This window comes from Gallus gallus, chromosome 2 (assembly GCF_016699485.2).
Source record: "Gallus gallus isolate bGalGal1 chromosome 2, bGalGal1.mat.broiler.GRCg7b, whole genome shotgun sequence".
Lineage (NCBI taxonomy): Eukaryota > Metazoa > Chordata > Aves > Galliformes > Phasianidae > Gallus > Gallus gallus.
Window position 1 is genome coordinate 137,607,423 of NC_052533.1, and position 23,714 is coordinate 137,631,136.

Genomic DNA, 23,714 nt, shown 5'->3' on the forward strand with positions numbered 1-23,714 from the left:
CTTGTTCTTAAATGCGAGCAGCCCTGTAGAAAACTAGATTACACATGCACTTCAGTGTTATCAGATTGAAGGCATAGAACAACAATCACAAAAGGTACTTAATCACCTTTAAATTACAGTGTTCCTAATTTAGCTAATGTTATTCCCCAAGGAAAAATTGCCTCATCTTGCATACAATCAAGAAAGAATCAAGGGCTGTTCCTGCAAGTGGTTGACAGTTCAAAAAGAGATATGATTAAAAAAAAGATGGTTGCTGAAGGCTGAAATGTTTAATTGAATTATCTCTCTAAGAAATTGATGCAAATTAATAGCATAATACTCCATTATTTTTCCGCATCATCTTTCGTTCTGAAGCCTTCCTGAAATATGTTCATAAGCTTGAAAAACAAGTGTATTCTTTTTGCATGGAGCAGGTATTCTGTCCCTGTTGGAGGCTTTCTGCTAGTGATTTATATTTTGAAGGACCGTGGTGTTTTTCCTCTTTATTGATTCAGGAAAATGAGCCCAACTGCTTCCATGGGGCTGAGTCCCTGACATGATTTCCTTCGGCCCCCAAGGTGCTCACTGGATCCCATCCGGCTCTATTGCTACAAGCAGGTGAGGCCACTTCTTAGTGCCTACTGCAGTGGAAAAGGAAGATGGCAGGCAACGCAGCCAGAAGGATGGGAAGAAGAATTGAGGGAAAATGGAGGAAACCCAATGGAGTCCATGTGAGCATGCCATCCCAGTGGCATTACAAATAGGCAGTAATAAACCCTCCCTATCACTAGTGAGAAATCTGTATTATTCCAAAAAGAGGTTGTGAGTCACTGCTCATACGTGTGGCTAGGGAGCTGTGGAGCAGGTGTTCACCATCTCTGGTTTCAAAACATGAGATACAACGTTTTGCTTCTCTAATTTTATTCAGATTATTTTTACATTCCAAATTGTTTTTAAATTATCAAGCAGCATCACTGTACTGTGGGTACCTCTGCAAACATTTCTGCTTGCTGGCAAAATAGCAGCTGCTATTGCTTTGCCCGGATTGATTTGCACGGAACAGCTCCATCTAAAGCCTACCTACAGGCAACAACTCTGCAGCAAAATATCAATGCAGTCTCATTTTCAGCTGTAAGCTTTTCACTGGAAAAAAAAAAACAAAAACAAAAACCACAACCGAAAATAACAGTACATTTTCAAAATCCAGCATGGGATGTAGTTCATTCAGAGCACACTGGGCATGAGATGATTATTTTTGAAGGACTGATATCAATCTTCCTCTTCCCTCCTCCCCAGCAAATAGGAAAAAATAGTCCATGCCACAGCTGTCTCTATTCACAAGGCACAAAAGATGAGAATCAGGGCGTGCATGCTTGGACATTACAGACTGGTGGGGTTTTTGTTCTTTGGTAGTGGAAAGCTGAAATGTTCTTGCTAACCGCTCAATACAGAAAGGACAGTGAGGTGCTGGAGCAGGTCCAAAGGAGGGCAACAAGGCTTGTGAAGGGCTTGGAGAATATGTCCTATGAGGAGAGACTGAAGAAACTGGGGCTGTTCAGTCTGAGGAAAAGGACGCTGAGGGGAGACCTTATTGCTCTTTTCAAATATCTGAAAGGTGCTTACAGTGAGAGTGGGGTTGGCCTCTTCTCACTGCTGACAGGTGACAGGATGAGGGGAAATGGCCTCAAATTGTGCCAGGTAAGTATAGGTTGGCTATCAGGAAACACTTCTTTACAGAAAGGGTTGTTAAGCACTGGAATAGGCTCCCCAGGGAGGTGGTTGAGTCACCATCCCTGGATGCGTTTAAAAAACCAAACATTTGCTGGCTCAGGTTGGTACGTTCAGTAAAGGCGTCCTTCCAGCCATCTCCTAAACCTCTTGCAGGACAAGAGGCATTAGCACGAACTGGAACACAGGAGATTCCCCTTGAACATCAGAAAGCACTTGTGTGCCATGCAGGTGGCTGGGCACTGACACAGGTTGCCCAGAGAGGCTGTGGTGTCTCCTTAGAGATCAAAAGCCACCTGGACAAGGCCCTGGGCCCCTGCTCTGGGTGTTTGGATTAAATTTCCTCAGTACACTCATGAAGGTGAGCAGTAAGATTAAAAAAAAGAAAGTTTATGTTTGTATTAAGCACTCTGAAGAAATCAAGCCTATAATAGGTGTCGTTTCTGCAAACAGTTTGTGTGCCTTTCTTCTTAGCAGCGTCAACTTCGACTTCAGTAGAACTGCATAGAAGTGCCAAAGTTGCCTGCTGTATTGTACCTCCTGCATCTGCATTAGCCCAAACCTTTGTCAGACAATCCTTTTGCTTTAGCCTTTAGATAGGATATGAAATCAGAGTTCTCAGCAAGCCACACGTTTTAGTAGGTCAGTATTCCTGAACTCTCTGCTGTCCGTGTTTATCGGTACACACAGCGTGCTGAACCACCTCGGGATGTGGTCTTATGAAACGTTATGCAACACTTTCTCCTATAAAGGAGAACATTATTTTGCCAGTCTATAAATCCAGCTTTGAAAACAAGCATTACATTCACAAAAGAAAGGCTTCTGAAAAAAAAAAAAAAAGCCACAACATATTTCAATGGGCAGACTTCCAGCTCCACAAAAGTATGGAATATATATATTTTTCTTCCTATTTAGCTGTGTTTACTTTTTGAAATTCTGATGAAAGCAACTTGAACACCGATCCTCTTTTACGGAACCAGACACCTGGGATGTCGGTGAGGAGAAATCTTGAGGTGAGTGCTTTCCTGTGAGCCCAGTTCTGCTGCAAACTACACAGGTGAAAGCTTCTGGGTAGGTAAGATGGGGCTGAAGGCTGCCGGCGTGTGCTTTCTTCAGAAAAGGAAACAGAAGAATCAGAAACAAGAGGAGCTCTTCCAACGAAGCAAAGGCGATAGACAAAAAGAAAAATCTAGCCTACTTACCCAAATAATACATTCAGGCGAGCACGTACTGGAATTTGGGACTAAAACCAAAGAGAGCTGACATGAGGACAGACTGCGGGGAGGGACGAGAACAGCAATGAATGGCACCATTGTGTGACTGCTTTAATTAATTTTTGCAATGAAGCCAAAGCTCTAATTTACCACATCCCGAAAGTAAATACAAGAGGTTACGACCTTAATTTTGGAGGTGGAGAAGGAAAACCTAATTGTTGAGTAGTCGGCTGTCACTCGTTACTGCAGTAGGATGGATACACTTGGTGTGTTACTATGAATAGTCCAGATTCAACAGTCAAAATAGTGGGTAATGACAGTTTTGTTCTCTCTCCCCTTCGTTTCTTTCCACGTGTTTGATTAGTAACATTTTGTACCAGTTTTACCCTGTGTGGTGCAGTGCTTCCTGCTCCACCGGGATCTGTCTGGGCCACAAGATTGCTTTTTTCTGTCTTCTCCGGAGGTAGATAAGAGCAGCTTTGGTGGGCACAGAACACACAGTGGAGGAGGTCCTTCCTGTGCCTTGCTTTCTGTCAGCTCCCAGTGAGGATATCCACATCGCGGAGCTGAGAACAGAAAGGGAATTTTTTGGTGCATCACATCTGCAAGCTGAAAAGGTGCAGAAGCCGTGTCTTTTTCTAACCAGGGCCACTAATAGGGATTTATTAATTAAATGTGCACTATATAATCTTCAAAAACTGCCCCCTGTTCTCATCAATGAGACTTTGCACAGCCATCTCTGTACTGAACTGAACAACAGCACTGCATCATGAGGGCACTGCTGTGGGTGAGGGAACAAGCTGAGATCTGCATGAGGTCGTGGTGGCCAGTCAGCTGCTGCACCTCTGTGTGTGCCCACCTACGATGAGCAAGCACTGTGTGCTCGCTAAACCACGTGGTTTATACTCCAGGTCTTTTTGTTCAGTGCCAGTTGGGAGAGGAAGTTACCCAGCATCAGAACGCGCAGGATTGAGGCAGAAATGTTCATAGTAAAAAATGCTGTTCTGGTAAGTTCTACTATGGCAGAAACAAAGCGGCGATCTGTGTTAGGCTGGCTAGTTCAGACAAAGCATCCTGTATCAGACAGCCAGTGAATATTATTAGATTAACGCCTATAATGTGTTAGCTATCGCCTGAAATACAAATAACAGACAGTTCCTGCCCCCAAACACTTGTTAATATCAGCCCTCTTTCCCCATCATTGCAGAAGCAGCTCAGAAGCGTGAACATTTTTTTTGGCACCCTCCTTTTCTTAGTATTGCTACTCAAAATCCCAGGTTATAGGGCACTTCATAGACAGTAAGGCCTTGCTGGGAAGGCAGGCTGGTTAGATGGTTGGCATCACAGTTTAACAGTTTAGGTCAGGAGCACAGAACTAGATGTTGTCTTCTGCCAGGAATCAAGACAAACAGGAAAGTTCCCCTGGTGCTTTCAATAAATGGGAATAAACCTCACGAATGACCTTATAAACTTCTGTCAGTAGTGGGAAGATACAGATCTTCCATCCTCTGCAGCTGTCAAATCAAGAGGGGACTGTCATCTGTTTGAGGGACGTGCTTCAACAAAGCATGAGTTGGTGTGAACCCTGTGAAAATGATGACCTCTGCTACCAGGCAGGGTGATCCTGTGGTCTCTTCTGACATTGAAAGCCATGGCTGCATGAATCAATCTCTGAGGAAGACCCAGGGCTTAGCACAAATCTTGAGAGACAGGTGCCAGTCTTACAGTGCTAGGGGATGACATATAGGGAAAGCACTGATCCTTTCATGATCTGGTCACAGCGGGCTGAGGCACAGTAGCAGGAGGGAGAAGGTTCATGGTCATCGTTGTGATATATGGTCTGTGAATGGTTGGTGGGCTGGCTTCCAAAGCTGTATCTCATTGAGGACAGTACGGTTGTTGGCTGAGGCATTATCTTTCATTAGGCCAATGAAGGTGTTTGGAGGAAGCACATAAATGTTTGAGTGCACAAGCTTGCCTGGAGCCAAACAAACTTCAAAGTGCAGATATTCAAAACACGAGAATAATATGGGGTAACATTTGACATTGTTCTCCTGTGCGAGAAAGAGAAGTGTGACGTTTTTAGAGGAGAGATTCAGCATCAGTTTTGTTTTTAGGGCCCTGGTAGCTGGGCACTTGGTTGATATCCAGATCCTTTGGCTTATTGTATCCGAATCCCATGGCAACGCTGATTTCTCGGCTCTGTGGAGCAGTGATCAGTGATGGGCATTAGTTCAGCTCTGGTGGCTATGGCATGGGGCCCCCTCCCAATGATGCTGGATGGATGAGGGGGGATTTTGTGCCCTTTGGATGGAAAAGGAGTGCTTGGCTCCACTGCCAGTGCTGGCCTTCAGCTCTGCAGCCATCCATCATCCACGGAGAATCGCTGCATTCTGACCTAGATACTGTCAGCACTGCTGCAGCTCTGGCTCAGTGACGGGGTTCTGTCCCCCTGGTCTCTGCTCTGCCCTGTAACCTGCCTTGGAAATTAAAAAGAAAGAAAAAATGAGGGACAAAACATTAAACTGAATAATACTTCCCTCCAGTGATTTTTCCTGCTCTCTTTTCCTGCTGTCTCACTGTGTTTCTCTGTATGAGAAATCCCACCACTTTCCAACACGTGCTGTCCACAGAAGTGTGCCACCTCACCCCGCTCCTTATGTCCCCACCATGTGCTTTGTAGCAGACTGTGGGGAAGGTGATGTGTGAGCAAAAGTGGGAGCTGTGGAGCGGAGGCAAGTCTGGATCTCTAGCAGCAGCCATTATACTGCAGTCTCATGTTATTGATGGGTAAGTACAGCTGGGTAATGAGAAGGTGTCCTTGTGATCTGATCTGTATAGAGTCATAGAATCACAGAATGGTCGGATTGGAAGAGACCTCAAAGCCCACCCACCCCCAGCCCTTGCCATGGACTGGTTGCCCACCACCAGCTCAGGCCGCCCAGGGCCTCATCCAACCTGGCCTTGAGCACCTTCAGGGATGGGGTACTCACAGCTGCTCTGGGCAGCCTATCTGTACTAGATAGAAATTAAAAATAATAATTAAAAGAAACCCAAGAACATCACCAACAAAAAGCCCGAAATTACCTCTAAAATTTCACTAGCATCATATTAGATTGGCAACTCTAACTTTTCTTCTTAAAAACTACCATCTGTAAAAGTACATCTGGGAACATTTATCCTTGGTGTCCTGCTGCTGAGGGCCATGGGGGCAATGCCAACTCCAAAAGCAAACCTTTTCCTACTCTTCTCTTGGTGCAGTTGGAGTTGGGCCCTAAGGAGGCACAGCCTCACCTAGCAGCTCCTGGAGAGCTGGCAGGGACTCATCCCCTCTGACACACTCTGTCCTTTGCTCCTCCATGGTGCGGTTGCACAGAGTGAATCACTGGTATTAAAGGGAGATCATTACCTGCAGGTATTCTTGCAGATTGTTCAGGTAAGTGAGAAGAAACTGCTGTGAGGCAGAGCAATAAAAAGCATAATTCACTTGACATGGGTTGCAGGGCAGGTGAACACAGAAGCAATGTGACTTTATTCAAGATATATAAAAACACAATTGTGAAGCCTAATGATTTCCTAGAATTAAAAAATCTCCAGTAAAGACCAGTGCCTTGAGAGAAGCAAGGGGCTCCTTGAATTGAGAAGATGTCTTTTCTAAAGGAAAGGGGAAGCAGAGGGAAATGAGATCTGACAGCCCTGCCCTGTGCTCTTTGGCTGATGCTTTTCTTCTCGAGATAATAAAAATAAGTGTTCTGAGCTGTGCTCCTGCGGACAGAGTGATTGTGACATGGGCTGGGTTGGGGAGATGTCAGCACCATTTCCATCTCATGCCACCATGGTTTCTTTTTCCTCCCCCATGCAGCTCTGGCTAAAAGGGATCATCTGTATATCCATGGTCTGAAAATGCTGAACAATGAAGCTCGGTGGGAGTGAGACGTCAGCAAGATATGCATGAAGGCAGAGCTGGGCTCCCAGATATTCTAGTGGGAATTCAGCTATCTGAAGGTTTCAAAGTATTTCTGCGGTTAGGAGTGGGGGCTGAGTTCCAGTCGGGTCCAGAGGAGGACCACTGAGGTGATCAGAGGACTGGAGCACCTCTCCTATGAGGAAAGGTTGAAGGAACTGGGCTTGTTTAGCTTGGAGAAGAGAAGGCTCCAGGGAGACCTCATTGTGGCCTTCCAGTACTTGAAGGGAGCATATAAACAGGAGGGGGAATGGCTGCTTATGAGGGTGTATAGTGATAGGACAAGGGGGAATGGTTTTAAACTGGGACAGGGGAGGTTTAGGTTGGATATTAGGAGGAAGTTTTTCACACAGAGGGTGGTGACGCACTGGAACAGGTTGCCCAAGGATGTTGTGGATGCCCCATCCCTGGAGGCATTCAAGGCCAGGCTGGATGTGGCTCTGGGCAGCCTGGTCTGGTGGTTGGTGACCCTGCACATAGCAGGGGGGTTGAAACTCAATGATCATTGTGGCCCTTTTCAACCCAGGCCATTCTATGATTCTATGATTCCACCAGAAGTAGACTGACAGCCCTGAAGGCCAGTTCCCACCTTTTGGTAGGAATGGCAGCTGACAGAGGGTACAAAGTCCTACAAGTCTGGTGCCGCAAACCCTGAGAGCTTCTTCCACTGCCACAGGTGAGCCGGTGCAAACTGAGCCAGAATTTGCTCCAGGACAAGCAAGCAGGACCTTCTGTTTCCATCATTCCCCAAAAGACCTCTGCAGCTGAGGGATGAGGGGCTGACTGCTGGAGGATGCTTTGTTAGGAAGAATTTCTTCTCTGAAAGAGCGGTGAGATATTGGAACAGGCTGCCCAGGGAGGTGGTGGAGTCACCATCCCTGGGGGTGTTTAAGGGAGGGGTGAATGTGGTACACAGGGACATGGTTTAGTGAGCAGTATTGGTGGTAGGTGGGTGGTTGGACCAGAGGATCTTAGAAGTCTTTTCCAACCTTTCTGATTGTATGATTAAGAAGATGCTTATGGTTTGACAGCATAGGTAACATCTATGATAATATCTATTTAGATAATAGATAATATTCATAATTCATAATAGATCATGTCATAGACATCTATTTTTGGAGGCCATGTTTATTATTAGAAGCTTACATATTCCAATGGATTAAATCAGAGTATCTCACTGTAAATGTAGATTTTTTCATTTGGTATTGCCCAGAGCACTGCAGTGGCAGCAGTGCAAGTAAAAATAAAGTAATAAGAGAAGGCAGTGATGTGGTTTGTCTGTCACCTGCCAAGAGTTTCACTTTCAGTTGATTTCAGCAACTTTGCTCTTAAAGGTACTGAGCATTCCAAGTAATAAAGTAAATGCAAAGATGGCAAACAGAGCTCCTGAAATATTTATCAGGGCTAGCGCTACAGATATGATCCATTCCTCCATTTCTATTTTCACATTTGCTTAAATGCAGGTGGATGAAGTAATTTTATGAGGAACATAATATTGTTCCCTTGCAGTACGTACACATCGATGCAATCTGAGATAGTGATATCAGAAAACAAATAGGAGATAGCCTCCAGATTTTGCTGTTTCTCTCCCACTGTGACCACTCAGTGGGCTTGCTTTCCTTCTTGGACCCATCCCTCCCTCCATAGAATCATCTCCAGGACAAGGAGAGTGCCAGAGGAGTGGTGGTTTGCAGTGCATGTGTGCCATGCTGCTGTATGGAAGCCGGTTCTGCTCCATGCAGACCATACTCAGCAGGTATGGTTGCTGCAGCATAAACTCTTGGAAACACTATGTTAGCCAGTCTCACTGATATCCCTATATGGAAGAGCTTTTGGAGCATCACTGTTTGAAGAGATGGGTGATTATCTATACATGTTCAGTCTGTGCAATGGCAGAGCCTTGTTCTGCAGGTTGCTCTCTTAGTTCTCCAGAATTCTGTGTGCTCTCTGCTGATGCTAGTGGTGAGTGTCCTGCTTACGTTGCAGGGAGGAGGAATTGACTGTTGTGATGATTACATGTTGTACGTGAAACCTGGGAATGAGGATGTTGTGGATGTGGCACTGCATTGACTGGATCGATTTAATGTCTTTTGAATGCATTGATTTGGAGCAAGCCCCTCTCAGCTAAACTTAATCACTGAAGATAAAACAGATCTCTATCAAACTATTTTTAGCAATGGTGAAAGGAGAGAAGAAAAAGAAGATAAAGGTTTGTTTTCTTTTTCTCAAGTAATAAGAAAATGTCTGCCTTGAGAGAAGCTGCAGCTTTTGTCTGAAGGTGGGTGCAGGGAGGCAGAGCAGGTGCTTCTCCCATTGGTGAGCTCTGCAATGCCTGCATCTACCCCTACCCCAAAGCTCCGCAGGCACTCCCCATCCACGTATTACTGCCAGCTGTCAGAGCAAAATGGCTCAGCAGCTCATCTCCCAGGCTGTGTTCCAGCCAAAACTCAGTCGGATTACAACCCCACGCTGCCGGCCTGTCCCAAGAGCAGGATGCCACCACCAGCTGACCAGGGGGGCCTTGTCTCCATGATGGACAGCTCTGCTCAGCTGCTGCAATTTTTTGTGGTAACGTGCTGGGACCACAGGCTCTCCTTGCATGTCTCATGAATGCAGCTCTCCAAATTGTGGAGATGCTGACTTCATGGACAAAGGAGAGGAGAGGAGAGGAGAGGAGAGGAGAGGAGAGGAGAGGAGAGGAGAGGAGAGGAGAGGAGAGGAGAGGAGAGGAGAGGAGAGGAGAGGAGAGGAGAGGAGAGGAGAGGAGAGGAGAGGAGAGGAGAGGAGAGGAGAGGAGAGGAGAGGAGAGGAGAGGAGAGGAGAGGAGAGGAGAGGAGAGGAGAGGAGAGGAGAGGAAGGGAGGGGAGGGGAGGGGAGGGGAGGGGAGGGGAGGGGAGGGGAGGGGAGGGGAGGGGAGGGCAGAGCAGAGCAGAGCAGAGCAGAGCAGAGCAGAGCAGAGAAGAGAAGAGAAGAGAAGAGAAGAGAAGAGAAGAGAAGAGAAGAGAAGAGAAGAGAAGAGAAGAGAAGAGAAGAGAAGAGAAGAGAAGAGAAGAGAAGAGAAGAGAAGAGAAGAGAAGAGAAGAGAAGAGAAGAGAAGAGAAGAGAAGAGAAGAGAATTGACTGAAAGGTGGAGTGCCACAAACAGCTTTTCTCCGAGCAGTGATTTCTTGGCAAAACATTGGAACCTCCACGTTCCAGCACTACAACTGACACTTAGCTGAAATAGCAAATAGCCTTCCCTGATGTCAGAAAATTGTTTTTGTTTCACATACTGTTTGGCTGTGGACAGCCTGGCTGTAGATCGTCATTGAAGTCAATGAGAAGCACTTGGCCAATTCTGTTGATAACATGACTGTCTAATGATAGCTTGTAATCAAAGACATTTTGGGAAAGGGAAAACGGAGCCTGTACTGTGTGGGTGGATGAGCACTGGCACGAGTTGCCCTCCTTGGAGATCTCCAAAAGCTGCCTGGACATGGGCCTGGGCCCCTGCTCTGGGTGTCCCTGCTTGAGCAGGGGATGGGGCAGATAGTCACAGAGGTCCCTTCCATCCTAAGGCCTTCTAGGATTCTGTGAAAAAACTCCCTTTTGAGGTCTAAGCCAGGCTCTGCTTATCTGTGGTTAAAGGCAAGACATTCATGAGGAATGAGCTGCCATGCATACACCAGTTATGTTTCCACCAGCTCCCTCTATGGTCCTGAATGCCTCTGATGCAGTGAAGGACTGAGGCACGGAACTTGGTGGGCTGCCTCAGTTAAAGCCCCACTTCAGCACATTTATTACCAGAACTTATGCAGGATCTACTGGAAGCCAACTGTGTTCTGGGCTGCATCAACAAAGGTGGCCAGCGGAGCAAGGGAGGTGATTGTTCTGCTCTGCCTTGTGAGGCCCCATCTGGGGTACTGCATCCAGGGCCTACAGCACAAGAAAGATGTAGAGATGTTGGAGTGGGTCCAGAGACTGGAGCACCTCTCCTGTGAAGCCAGACTGAGGGAATTGGCCTTGTTCATCCTGGAGAAGCGAAGGCTCAGTGGAGACCTCATTATGGCCTTCTATAACTTAAAGGGAGATTATAACAGGAGGTAGATAGTGCGTAGATAGTGACAGGACAAGGAGGAATGGTTTTAAACTAGAAGAGGGCAAATTTAGATTAGATTAGAAATTCTTTATTCAGAGGGATGTGAGGCATTGGCACAGGCTACCCAAAGAAGCTGTGGATGCCCCATCCCTAGAGGTGATCAAGGCCAGGTTGGATGGGGCCTTGGGCAGATAGATCTAGTGCCTGATTTAGTCAGTGGTGACCCTGCCCATGGCAGGAGGGCAGGAACTAGATGATCTTTGAGGTCCCTTCCAACCCAAGCCATTCTATGATTCTATGAAAAACAAGTCATCATTTTTACCCCACTGCATAAAGCAGTGAAGCAGGCATGCATCTGTCTCGTTCCCATTTTAAGATTAAATCTAAATGAGTAAGAGAGCAGGATGCTGCTGAGATACCTGGCTGATCCCACTCCCTGTGGCAGAGACACCCAGGCTGAGGCAATGGGCTGCTTGTGGGCTCCTCCAACCGAGGGATGACAGCTGTGAGAGCATGAGGAGGAGAACACAGAGATGTAGAAGCCTGAGGGTATAATCAGGAGCTTCTCCCATGAAAGGGATGGGTGAGGGAGACTCTGATTCTTCTCTATTTCCTTTTCTTTTCCTCTCTATTTCTAGTCCCATGTGGAAAACATTGCTGCCAAAGCAAGACTCCAGGGAGGGATTCTTTGGAGAAAAACTTGGCTTTGGGGAAAACAGAAGTTTTGGAATCAACTTCAATGGAGCCTGCATTTCACGTTTGTCAATTCCAGGCCCAGAACACTGCCTGCTCAGTGCTGACCTTTCCACCACAGATGCGCTTAGCCTGATACTGCCCTGTGAAATTCAGCATTCTTTTGTGATAAGTAACATTCCTCTCTCAGGGTAAAGACAAATAAATACCGCCTTCATCATCCTGAGAGCTGGATCAACAGCTTCACGTATCGCTGGGCACTATGACCAAATCTTCATCATTGCAGTAGTGAATGACTGAAAATCAAATGTTTCTGCAGTTTTTTTATGTGAGGTACAACTGGAATATTCAGGTGATCCAGCTGTACTTATTTTAGGTGTCCCCTTCCATAGGGAGTTGGCACCGTACTGAAATCCAGGGGACTATGACAAGCTATTCCAGTCTTGCTCTGCTGGATTTGTGCTGTGTGTATTTTGGAAACAAAGTCTGCTCTGAGCAGCAGATAGAGAGATGCCACAGCCCATATCAGTGAAAAGCAATTCTATTTTTCCTCTTGCATTCTCAGTGAAGGCTGTCCTGTGTTCTCATTCTTTCTATACTTTATTGACAATGTAAATGCTTTAAAAATGTGATTAAGCAACGTATTGCCCAACAGGGTCTACACTGCATTTCACTCTCTACGCTCTTTCCAACAGCAGCCAAGCCCTGAATTGACATTCCAATGAGTGAAAAAGCAGAAGCATTTTTTGCATGGTGAGTATAGCTTTGGGGTTACTGACAACAGACTTTCAGTATAATGTACAGAACCCTCATTTTCTTAAGTGCAGAATGGTTTTGATGCTATAGGTCTGATTTCCTGCAGTATTTGAACATCTGATCCTCTGAAGCTGATGGTCTTCAACTGCTCAGCAAGTGAGACCAGACACAGGGGATTCAAAAATTAGATCCAAAGAATGAGCCACCCAAATTTGTGAAGTTATAGAATTATAGAACCATTAAGGCTGGAAAAGACCACTAAGACCTAGACCAACCATCAACCCACTCCCACCATGCCCATTAACCGCGTCCCTCAGTGCCACACACACATTTCTAGAACACCTCCAGGGACGGTGACTCCATCACCTCCCTGGGCAGCCTGTTCCAACACCTCACCACTCCTTCTGAGAAGAATTTTTTCTTAATATTCAACTTGAAGTCTGAACCTTTACCTTTATCCTCATCCCCACGTTCTTTTCCCATTCCTGCAAGGACTCTACCTGATTTCCTCACTCTGACTTACACAAGCACTTCCACAGCCACTTGCCTCTCTGCCCTCATGGCTGTGCGGATCTGGGGGTGCCTGAGCACCCAGGGATGACTCAGCACTGATAAACGGTTTGCAGCTTCAAACCTGTGACTCAGCAGGAGCAGTCGGTGTATGCATGCAACCATGTTCAGCCCCGCGTTGGTGTGACAGAATGGCAGCCTCTCCTTGCACAACTACTGCCTGGCAGTTTCTCACCTGTTGGCTCAGCAGCCAGGCTGCTGGCACTGAGTTCTTCCTTGTGGTCCTTCCCAGGTCAGCAGAGAGGGATCCTTCTCCTGCATCATCCTCATCTCACTGCTTGCCTGTTTCTGCAGACTGCTGCTAATTAGAGGGGGATCAGTGCACTGGGAAGCCCCTGGCATAAAATGGGACTGGTGTCTTCTCCACACTGTCTACTTTTACACACTAAGATGATGTGATGATGGGAGGTTTTCTATACCTTTGACTCCCCCAAGCCCTATCTCTGGTTTGGCTGTGCACTTTGGGACAGAGGTGGGACCACGAAAAGGTCTTCCTGCTTCCACCATGAGCTCACCGCATGAGGCTATAAGGGCAGGTAACTTCTCTGTTCTCTGTTAAAAGATTGAAAAAGCAACTCTGACCCACTGAGATTAAAATAACCTGGGAAGTATCTTAATAACTCATCAATGTTAGAAAAAGGAAGAGAAAAAATAAGCTGGAAAAATACCTCTTTCACTTCATTTTGTCTATACAATGACATTTAGAAAAAATGTCACTTGAGCACGTTGAAGTCTGCAACTCTGCTGCCATCAAATTCCCCCAGTCTCTACCTGCCTGTCAGGATCCCTGTATCTCACTAAGCACATACAAAATCTTGTGTTGATGGGCTGTCCTCCCCCAGAACGAACAGGGAATCCTGGTGGGTGGCTGCTGTGAAGAGGAAGTTTCATTAGAAATATTGGTAAAAGACAGAGGAGGCGGATGACAAACCAAGTCATGCACCTCGAGGCTGTGATGCAGAAGTCACTGTAGGTACTTCTGTACCTTCAGAATGGGCCATTTTGAGGACCTCGATCTTCAGCTCTTGTGAGCAGTCCTGGAAGAGGATGGCTTTAAGGTCCCTTTCACACATTCTTTGGCCAGATGAATGTAACTGTCCTAGATATGACAGATGTTTGAAATTACTTTTGCTAGCAAGGTTTTGTAAGAAATGTCCTTAGTGATAATGATGCCCAGTTTTGTTCCATGAGTTATGTTATGGAAATAAACATTTCCTTGTAAGCAGAGAAGGGCTGGTGGGCCTGTGCTGCATTCTCAGAGGGTGGCACCAGAGCTGTGACCTCAATAAGTAAGAAATTTTTGTTAAATAGGGTAAAGGGATATAAAGCCTAAAGACTGGCATCCCTCTCTGAATACACCTCTCTGGGATGTGGAATGCTCTCACAGTCTGCTGTATTCCTTCCAGATGCTGTTGTGCTTCCAGCAGAAGAAGTCATGAGCTCAGTACTTTGCCATGAGACTAATAGAGCACTTCCAGATTCCAAGGCCAGAAGGAGATCCTAAGCCAGCATTCCTGTCTCACCTCAGCACCAGTTCCTGATCTCAGTGCTTACTGATGGCAGCCAAAAGCAAGGGAGACAACTAGAATTACAGAATCGCAGAATCACAGAATGATTTGGGTTGGAAGGGACATTTAAGATCATGTAGTTCCATCCTGCTGCTATATGCAGGCACACCTCCCTCTAGACCAGGTTGTTCAAAGCCCCACCCAGCCTGGCCTTGAATGCTTCCAGGGAGGGGGCATCCACAACCTCACTGTGAACACAACCTGTTCCAATGTCTCACCACCCTCACAGTAAAGAATTTCTTCCTGATATCTAGTCTAAATCTACCTTCTTCCAGTTTGAAACCATTTCCCCTCATCCTGTCGCTACCTGCCCTTCTAAAAAGTCCATCCCCAGCTTTCCTGTAGCCCCCTTCAGGTACTGGAAGGCTGTTGTAAGGTCCCCCTGGAGCCTTCTCTTCTCCAGGCTGAAGATTCCCAGCTCTCTCAGCCTGTCCTCATAGAGGAGGTGCTCCAGCCCTCTGATCATCTTCGTGGCCCTCCTTGGACCCACACCAACAGAAGTGTGATCTCACTTCCAGCTGGTGCCATGAGTTTTTCTATGGATTTGGTGATTTCCATCACAGATACTCACTTCTTGAGGGCTGCTGCTCCTTGACTGTGCTCACTTTTATAGTAAAGGCATCTGGCAGTGCTATGTCTACTTTGAAAATCACCAGCCCTTGCCTCTTGCACAGATAAATTCCTATGGCGTAAGTCTGGTTATGCTTTTCTTGTGTGTGCTTACCCTGTGACTATTTTTATCGAGCTGGGCACGGCCCTTTTATAGCTATCTCTGCTTATTTTCAAAAAACTGAGCTGAACGTAAAATTTGGCACAAAACATGTTTGTCTTACTTATTTTGTGTTGCTTTTCTTCCTTCTTAACCTCCATTCCTTGCCTCACATCCCCAGTAGATGCCAACCCACCGCCTCCTTCCAGCCACTCACTAGCTTCCGCCCTGCCTGCCCCACTGCCATTCCCACTGCTACCCCTTCTCCCAAACCCAAATTATAAACCATCCTTACAAAAGTCAGCCACAGTTCTGGTGGCTTATTTCCAGATCTTATACTTAGAGACCTATTTATAGCTCAAAAGATCTGAAAAGGGATCATTAAGGGAATACATTTGCAAATGTAGAACAAAGAACTGATTCTGGGATTTTCTTTACACAATCGCTTACTGAAAATAATGGTGTTTGACACCTGCTTTTCTCCTACATAGAAATCTGGAAGCAGAATTCACTAACCCTCTGTCAGCTGTGTACAAATCAGATGGAGTGCGAGTGCCCTGTGCAGCGCAGAGAGGAGAGGAGTCATCCCCGCTGTTCATGGGCTGACACCGTGTTACATCTACTAACGTTATTTTTCTTTTAGACTCACCAAATGGCTCTTACTCTGTCTGTGACCCCACTGAAGTACTTCTGTGCTTCAGAGACAGAAGCGAGTGAATTAGACCTTCACAGATTCGAATTATATCAAAAATACACCACGCTCAAAGGTGACATTCAATGAAGACCCCGAGTTCCTCACTATATTCTGAAGGCATTAAGCATTATCATTCATCTATAAAACGTAACACAGTTACACACTGATGCAGAGAGATGATTTTTTTCCTATTTCTTGATTTCCCTTCAGTATTAATATAATGTGCACATCCGAGCGTGGGGCTCAGGAGCTCAGTCCTTCTCCTGCTCTGCAGCAATGAACCATTGTTATGCAAACTATGGTTTGTTGTTTCCCTATGGTACTGGTGAGAAGCATAAACCCACAGTTAAAGATCAAAAATCAGGGCTAAGTTGGAAACTTCATGCATTACTCATGGAAATGCACTTGGGTTTAAAAAACAAAACACGTGATATCTATCATGGGTTGTGTCTCCATACAGAGAAGTCAGATTTGGTAAAAATGACAACTGCAGAACAGGAATCAACCTGTGAATGCAGCCACATGAGCTTGCCATGGCTTTTTTATTCCTAAATTCAGATTTTTTTTCTGTTTCCCTGTCATCCTTCAGCTTCAAGTGTTATTTTGCTGGTTGTCACAAGAGCTTGGCACTGATGTGCACCTGTTGGCGGCTCCTTTCCGCAGAGTTAGGCCACATTACAAGGACAATCATGTTGACTTAAGAAAGCAGAGCTATCTACCTACACCTGATACAGCCTGACAGCCGATGAAGGCACGAGGCCAGATATTTCAAACACTAGATTCATAACAACTTTTCACAAGGTATTTTCTTTAAACTCCAAGCCAACTTTCTCCCAGCAAATGTCTTTTTGTGGAAGGGCTGATTTCTTCTGTAAAGGTTCTTCTTGTCATGAATCATCCTTTTCATTAAACTGTGGACCATGACAAGTGTCTCAAAGGCAATCTTCTTACCCTGAGCAATCGCCCACCTGCAGGCCAGGAGCCTCATTCTGAAGTGTTAGCCACGCTAAAATCAACTCAGTTTTCAGTCCACATGTGCTCTTGCAGAGAGATGCTCTCAGCCCTGTTTGGTGGTTGGGAGGTTGGGAGCTGGGAAGGAGAGTCACTCCACTTACAGAGTGACAGCTGTGTTGTAGAGATAAAACAGAAATCTCTGGTTTAAAATAATCATAACTCATAATTCAGCCCTCACCTTTCTTATTTCCTGCAGGATAATGCAAGTCCTGCCAAATTCCAGGCCGCACAGCCAGCTGTTACTTCTGCAAGTTGGACACATCCATTCCTCAGCCTTTGAAGGTCTGAAGAGCATGGAGAATCAGGTCCTAAATAACTCACTACATGTCACTAGGGAACACTGAACAGAATGTGGAAGCATCTCTTCTAAGTCACAAGCTAAAACAATATCCCCTGGAGCACATTTTTCTCAAATTATTAGGTGATGGAGCCTTTACATTCTTTAAATTTTCTTCCTTCGGTAATAATACACAAAATTAACCTTAGTTCATACCTGCCAAGGTTGTATCTCCAACAGCAGTCAGAAAGCAAGTCTCAAGGGAATAGAAGGTTCTCCAGAAGACAGAGGAATGTTCATTCAATGGTCCCAAGGCCTTGATTGTATGTGTTTTCATATATTACTTCTCTGACAATGATGCACCTTAGAAAAAATATAATCCTGGAAAAGAGGAAGAGTGAATAAAACAGAGTAGGTGAAAATGGGAATGTATCTCTTCTCCACAGCAAGCTCAAGGGAAGCTTCCTTGTTAAGGAAGGTCTGAGAGAGATGCAGAGTCACACAAAGCTCTTCCCAATGCAAGACCCCACCATGCAGGCTGCAGGTGACCCTCCAGTATCCAAGGAGCACTCTGAGTGGTAAAGCAGGTCTCACTGAGGAGAGCTCAGCTGTGTCCTGGAGCAGTTGCTGGCAGTGCTGTCACTTCAGGATATGACTGCTCAATCTGCCTATATTAACATTAGGAAAAAAATTAGTGTCAGGCAAACCCCTCTTAAGTAACACCAGGTTCATCAATCTCCCCACTTAGTAAAACTGCAATATTTTAAACAAACTTTTTTTATTTTCTACCATGCTTGAGTCCTGAGGTCTTATTTTATCTGTCACATTCAGTCTGCTAAGAGAGGCAGGTTCTGTATCTTCATCTGTGGTATGATTTTCCGTTTGTCCTTTTGGATGACTTTGCCCAAAGGGGTGATGATAAAAAAATGTGAAAGCTGATGTCAAAACAATTTCTCTGAGCCTGGAACACACATTTTTTTCATTATTCTTGTCATAATCTTATATTTGTGTCTTTTCCTCTCTCCCCTTATGATCAGTATTAGGGCAAAGTAAAGCACATAATGACATTAATTCTGCATTCAGATTTCTTGGCTAGCACTGACCCAACCCACTCTCATGTGAATATCTGGGAGCTCTGCACACGACATATGGTCTTTATTGTCCAGAGATTACAAAATCACATAATTTTCCTTTCACAACTGAACAAGAGCATCATCGTGGGGAAGATCCTTTGATTTCTGCTATCGGGAGTTCTCTTGCTAATTAGCAAAGCCACAAGCTATGGAAGAATCACAGAAGCAAATTCTTCTAGCATCAAAAGAAAAAAAATGCTCCATGTTATCATTCAGATGATCCAAAATGGATCTTATTTAGTCCTTCCATTCTGCTGCCAAAGAGGAGGTGAGCCAACCTCAATCTCTCCTCATGCCCATCATTCATTTCAGTGGGAAGCTGGGCCCTGGAATGTCTTTATGAATAAATCCTCCCTCCATGATATGTCAAAAGATGGCAGGGATGTTTGGTGTGATATGCTGTGGTGAGGAACTGAAAGGAAGAGGGATCACATTGCTGAAAGGCAGATTATACATGCTGTTGGGCATTAATTGCCCCTGGTACTGTGGTCTGTAATGAGGCACTGGTGCAAACATTCCCACTCCATCTACATGGCCTGTATCATAGGGGAGCCAAATGGCAGTCAGGCAGCGTTGGGGAGGCTCAGGAACAGAAGACACTGCTACAGCACCAATCCCCAGATAAATCTGTTGTAGAAAGGGAGTTCTTATGGTGGTACCATAACAACACATAACCACCGGTGCAGTCAGCAGAGTGGTTTCTCACCTTCTCTTGAGTCAGAGGAACAGGTTCTTCAAGGCTCTGGAGCAGGTTGTCCAGGGAGGTGGTGGATGCCCTGTCCCTGGTGACGTGCAAGGTCAGGCTGTAGCTGCCCCTGTTTATTACATGAGAGCTGGACTAGATGACCTTTAAAGGTCCCTTCTATCTCAAAAAGATTCTGTGATTCTCTTCATCTCTTCCTAAATTCTTTCCTCCCTACCGTGAGTTTTCTGTCTTTAAGTCACCTGTAAAGGATCTAGAGTTATAAATATGTTGAAGAAATACACACAAATGTATTTCGAACACTTTTGAACAGGTGCCACCATTCCAACATTTGTGTTTCAGAGATAACATCTCCAAGGGTGATTTCTCAGAATCAGATGTGGTTTGGCTGGCGCCGTGGCTTTGTTCCTGTGTGCAGCCATTTCTCCTGAAGGCAGTGCAGAGTGAGCATTTTTGCTCTTCATCTTGATAAGACATAAGCTGACATTTTTGCTCTTTAGTACTGATGTTACAGAAACTCTTTAAAAATGTATTAGGTGATGTGCTGACAGGGAGGACACATCGGTCCAGCTCCTACATCAAAGGCGACGCAAAAGGTGTAGAAGAGTCATACGTGCCATGTGATAGAAGAGGTGGGGTTATTTCAATCCACCTGAACATTTAATATCTGCAGCTTAAAATTGGTTAAAATGAAAATCCTTTCCCACTCTGGGATCCCCAGCAAACTGTAGTGCCACAGTGCTTGGTCTTGGCCAGCTATTGAAGTCACTGGGAAACAGGAATTGCCTTGTGGTTGGAACGAGGGACTGGCAGTCCCCTGACATTTGTTGCTGTCTCCACCATGGATTTGAAATGGTGGCTTAGGGTAAGTCTTTGTTTCTCCACCTGGCTGTTCCCATGCCTGAAATAAACATTTTCCCCCTGAAAGAAGTGCTCATGCCAGGAGATGAATAAGGTCCAGCTCAGCTATGGTTTGAAATGCCAGCGTCTGCTCACCGTCAGGGATTGTGTTAAGTAACTGTGCCTTTTTTGTTGTGGCTGTTGTCTGTCAGCAGCAACAGGAGCATAACCTCATCACCGTCCTCTGACATAACAAAAGGGTTGGGTCACAGGTTAAGTACAGAAGATTTATGAAGGCAGGTGCACAAATGGTTTTTACATGGAAATACACACATTTTCCTGGCACAGGTGATGCACACATTGTGAACAGTTTGGAGAACTGCTTTCAGCAGACACGCTTTGCAAATAGTGCTTGCTTTGTTTCGAAACAAGCAGGGAGTGATTGAAGTGCACAAAGGTATTGGCAGTGCCACAATGAGAAAATTATAAAGCCACTCACACATGACCTGTTGACTGAGTTCACATACCGGGACATCTCTGAAGCTGGGATTTGTGAAAGAACAGAAGAGAATCAATCAGATCTATTCAGTGGGCTTATGAGTGCTCACCTCCCTTCAGCATTTTAAAAAATGGTGGTATGAATTTAATACAAAAATGAGCATCCATGCAGTTTCTTCTGCAAGTTTATGCCAATAATTCTTGGCATGGGCTGCAGGGCCGAGGAGGTGTCACAGCAGGGCAGAGGCTGCTGGTGGTGGCCACAGTGTGCCACACAGCAGCTGGCACCAAAGACTCCGCAGCTTCCTGGCTATGGAGCTGAAATTGCAGGACAAAAGCAGAGCAAGGACCCGGCATGCCCCACTGGAGAATATATCAAACACCCATAGGCAGACAGAGAGGGAGGGAAAACTACTTCCTGATTCCGCAGCAAACCACTTACATCTCAAAAGATTTTGTTTCAATTAGATCCTTTCTCAAGTATGCAGAATGTCTCTTGTTATTCTTTCCAAATCCAGCCCATATGTCACAAGCCCATTCCTCCCAGCAGGTCATTCTGATGAATAGAGGTGCCATGAGGTCTTGTCAGGACACAGAGATGATTAACTCTATAGCAAGTATCTCCAGCATAGACCAAACATTAAGATTCAACTGGAGGACCTAGAAGCAGGTTCTGACCTGATTACACCAGCTGAAGTCTCAGGTAACCCCAGTAGTTTCAAAGGATTTCTCTCTGTCTCCTATTAGTATAAACAGTCCAAAATTCAGAACTTACCTCCCTGCTCTGTGCCGCAGTTATGATTTCACGTGGACAAGAGTGGATCCTCCCACAGGTTGCTTTTGGAATGACCTCCATTTTGTACACCACTCTGGAAAACAATGGCTTATTTGAGGCAACTGGACCCACTTTGAGTTGTGTCTTACCACTGCGTGCCAGCTCATTGCACGTTCAAAGCATGAGGCTCCCCGAGGTGGGCTGCTTTCCACCTCTCTCTCAGTAGGGTGATCCACACGCAGGACATGGGCCAGGTGAAGGGGCTGGTAACTGAGGCCAGCAGCTTGGAAGACCTACATCCTGCTCATTGTCACCTCTCAACCAAAATGGTGGCCTGGGTGATGGAGGCAGAAGAGGAGAGCAACTTGGGGAAGACTTAACCGGTAAATTTAGCTGATTTCAGTTTATACATTAAAATTAGGGCTTGCTGTTCCTATTATATTCATTTTGAACTGGATGCACGCTATCTAGATTCCCTCGCTATTTCAGTCTGTAAATGTCAGGAGCTGTCTTGGCACATTAGCGAGGGACACACCACATAGGCTATTACTGTCCTATTTTTTAGAATAAAATTGACCTTTTCTTTTTTTCCTCCAATATTGCCCACAGGAAGAGTCGGGCCAATCTCTGGATTTTATATGATCTGCAGCAGAATTCTCATTTTCAACCTCCCGACTTACCTGGCAGGATGTGGTTGTCAGACACTGTTCTATTTGCTCTGTGTACACTCTCTGACAGTGCTGACGTGTTTATTATGATTAATAAACACTATTATTCATAGCACAGCGGCAGCTAGAGAGCGTGATGATAGATGAGGGCTCTGCTCCTCTAGGCCCAGTAGAAACCCATAGGAAGGACCAGTAATTTAAATAGACAAGGAATGTTTTTACTGTTTTACAGGTGAGATCCAGAGAGATCTAAGAATTTGTCCCGTGCCTCACAGGAGGCTGTGCAGAATCAGAAGCTGAGCTCACATCCCCCAAGCTCCAAACATACGCCTCTAATTTTACTGAGACAGAAACACAAAAGGAAACCACTGTCACATAGCCAAGAGCATCACAGGATATACACTCATTCTTTCAGCCTCATAGAGCTGCAGCACTTCCATTTCTTTGTTTGTTTGCTTAAGTGTTACCCTTCCCTGGTGATTATTTCTTCTCCTTTTTTTCTTGGTTTGCAGCCTGTGAGTCATCATAGTGCAGATGAGAATTTCATCTGAAGCAAAAGGAGCTCTGTTTAAATCTGCAAAACAAACATGTTTTGTTTGGTTGGTGTTTTTTTTTCTTTTTTTAATATCAACGCAGTACCAGATTGGGCCCTACAAAAAGAAACAAGTTCCATTTGGATTAACGTTGGGTTACCTTTTGTTGAACTTGACCACGGCTCGCTGACTGACGATAACTGTGCCTTCCGATTTTCCCTCATCAACTCCTACTTCAGTTTGCTTTTGCAGCCACCTCTGTGCAGGTAACTTGTTTACTGCTGTCGGAGAACTCCTACACTATGAACGTTCCCAGAAATCACCTTGCTGTTGCATTTTGGCAGAGGAAGGAGGTGGTGAGGGGCAGTCTCCACATCAACATTTGCTTTCTTCTTTCCCACAGCTGCCATGTTTCATTTCAAGGCATCCTCAGTCAAATGGGTGTGATTATTACCTTGCCAGCCTATATCCCATCCCAGATCCTGCTGGACTTTAAAATTTCCCTCTGGCAGGCCTGTGGCATGGGTTAGGACTTCCAGGCATTCAGCACGTTATTGAGGACTGATTGTGGTGTTTGTAGTATTTCGTGGTTGGAGGCTCCTCTTCCACCAGAGAGGCAGCAGTTTTAGGATACCCAACACAGGTGTCCTCACCCAGGGCTGCCTGGAGGAAGGAGGAGCATTTCTCTGCGACAGCAGCCTCTGTGGATTTCCAGGGCTGTAGATTAGTAAGATGTGGGCCTGCGGTCATAGAGGCTGTATCCTTCAGGAGGGGAACACATTAGCAGAGTCTGCAAAGGGCAACTCCTACAACAACAGAGCAGGTTGGGTGGGCAGAATATCAATGCTTCTGTTGGAGTTGGCCGGGGTACAGAGGCTTGCAACACTCCTCCTCTTCAGAAAGCTAAAACAATATGAACCTGGAGTACAGGCAATGACGTGAGATTTAACAAGGTGCGGTTATTAAAGTTCCCACACTAAAAGGCCTACAATACCAACTCCCTCCAGAATGACAGTGTTTTGGCACACACATTTGGCTTTCTGACACTGCAGCTGTAGCTAGCATATTAGTTTGGGTGCTGTTTAGATGTTATAAACACACAGCCATCAAGGCAATGGCAAATTTGGTTAAGGACATGGATTTGTGGGTCATTTTGCCTCATAACATACTGCAAACCAGTGCAGAGAAATGCTTTCTTCTTTATAATGTTAATTTTTGCAAAGAAGGTAAAATTAAGTTGACTTTTCCTCAAAAGAAAGAGAGCGGGTGGCAAAATCTAGATGTGCTGGTATGAAGTGAAAAGAAGGCATCATGAAATGG

General features: G+C 45.5%; 1 long non-coding RNA gene across 1 annotated transcript; it reads right to left on the reverse strand.

The window, feature by feature from the left end:
* Nucleotides 1-1,598: 1,598 nt before the first annotated feature.
* Nucleotides 1,599-23,457, reverse strand: LOC121109915. The gene is made up of 3 exons (XR_005857665.2): nt 22,555-23,457; nt 17,461-22,435; nt 1,599-5,401 (listed from the first exon to the last, which is right to left on the reverse strand). It is a non-coding gene; the product is annotated as an uncharacterized LOC121109915 (long non-coding RNA).
* Nucleotides 23,458-23,714: the final 257 nt, after the last annotated feature.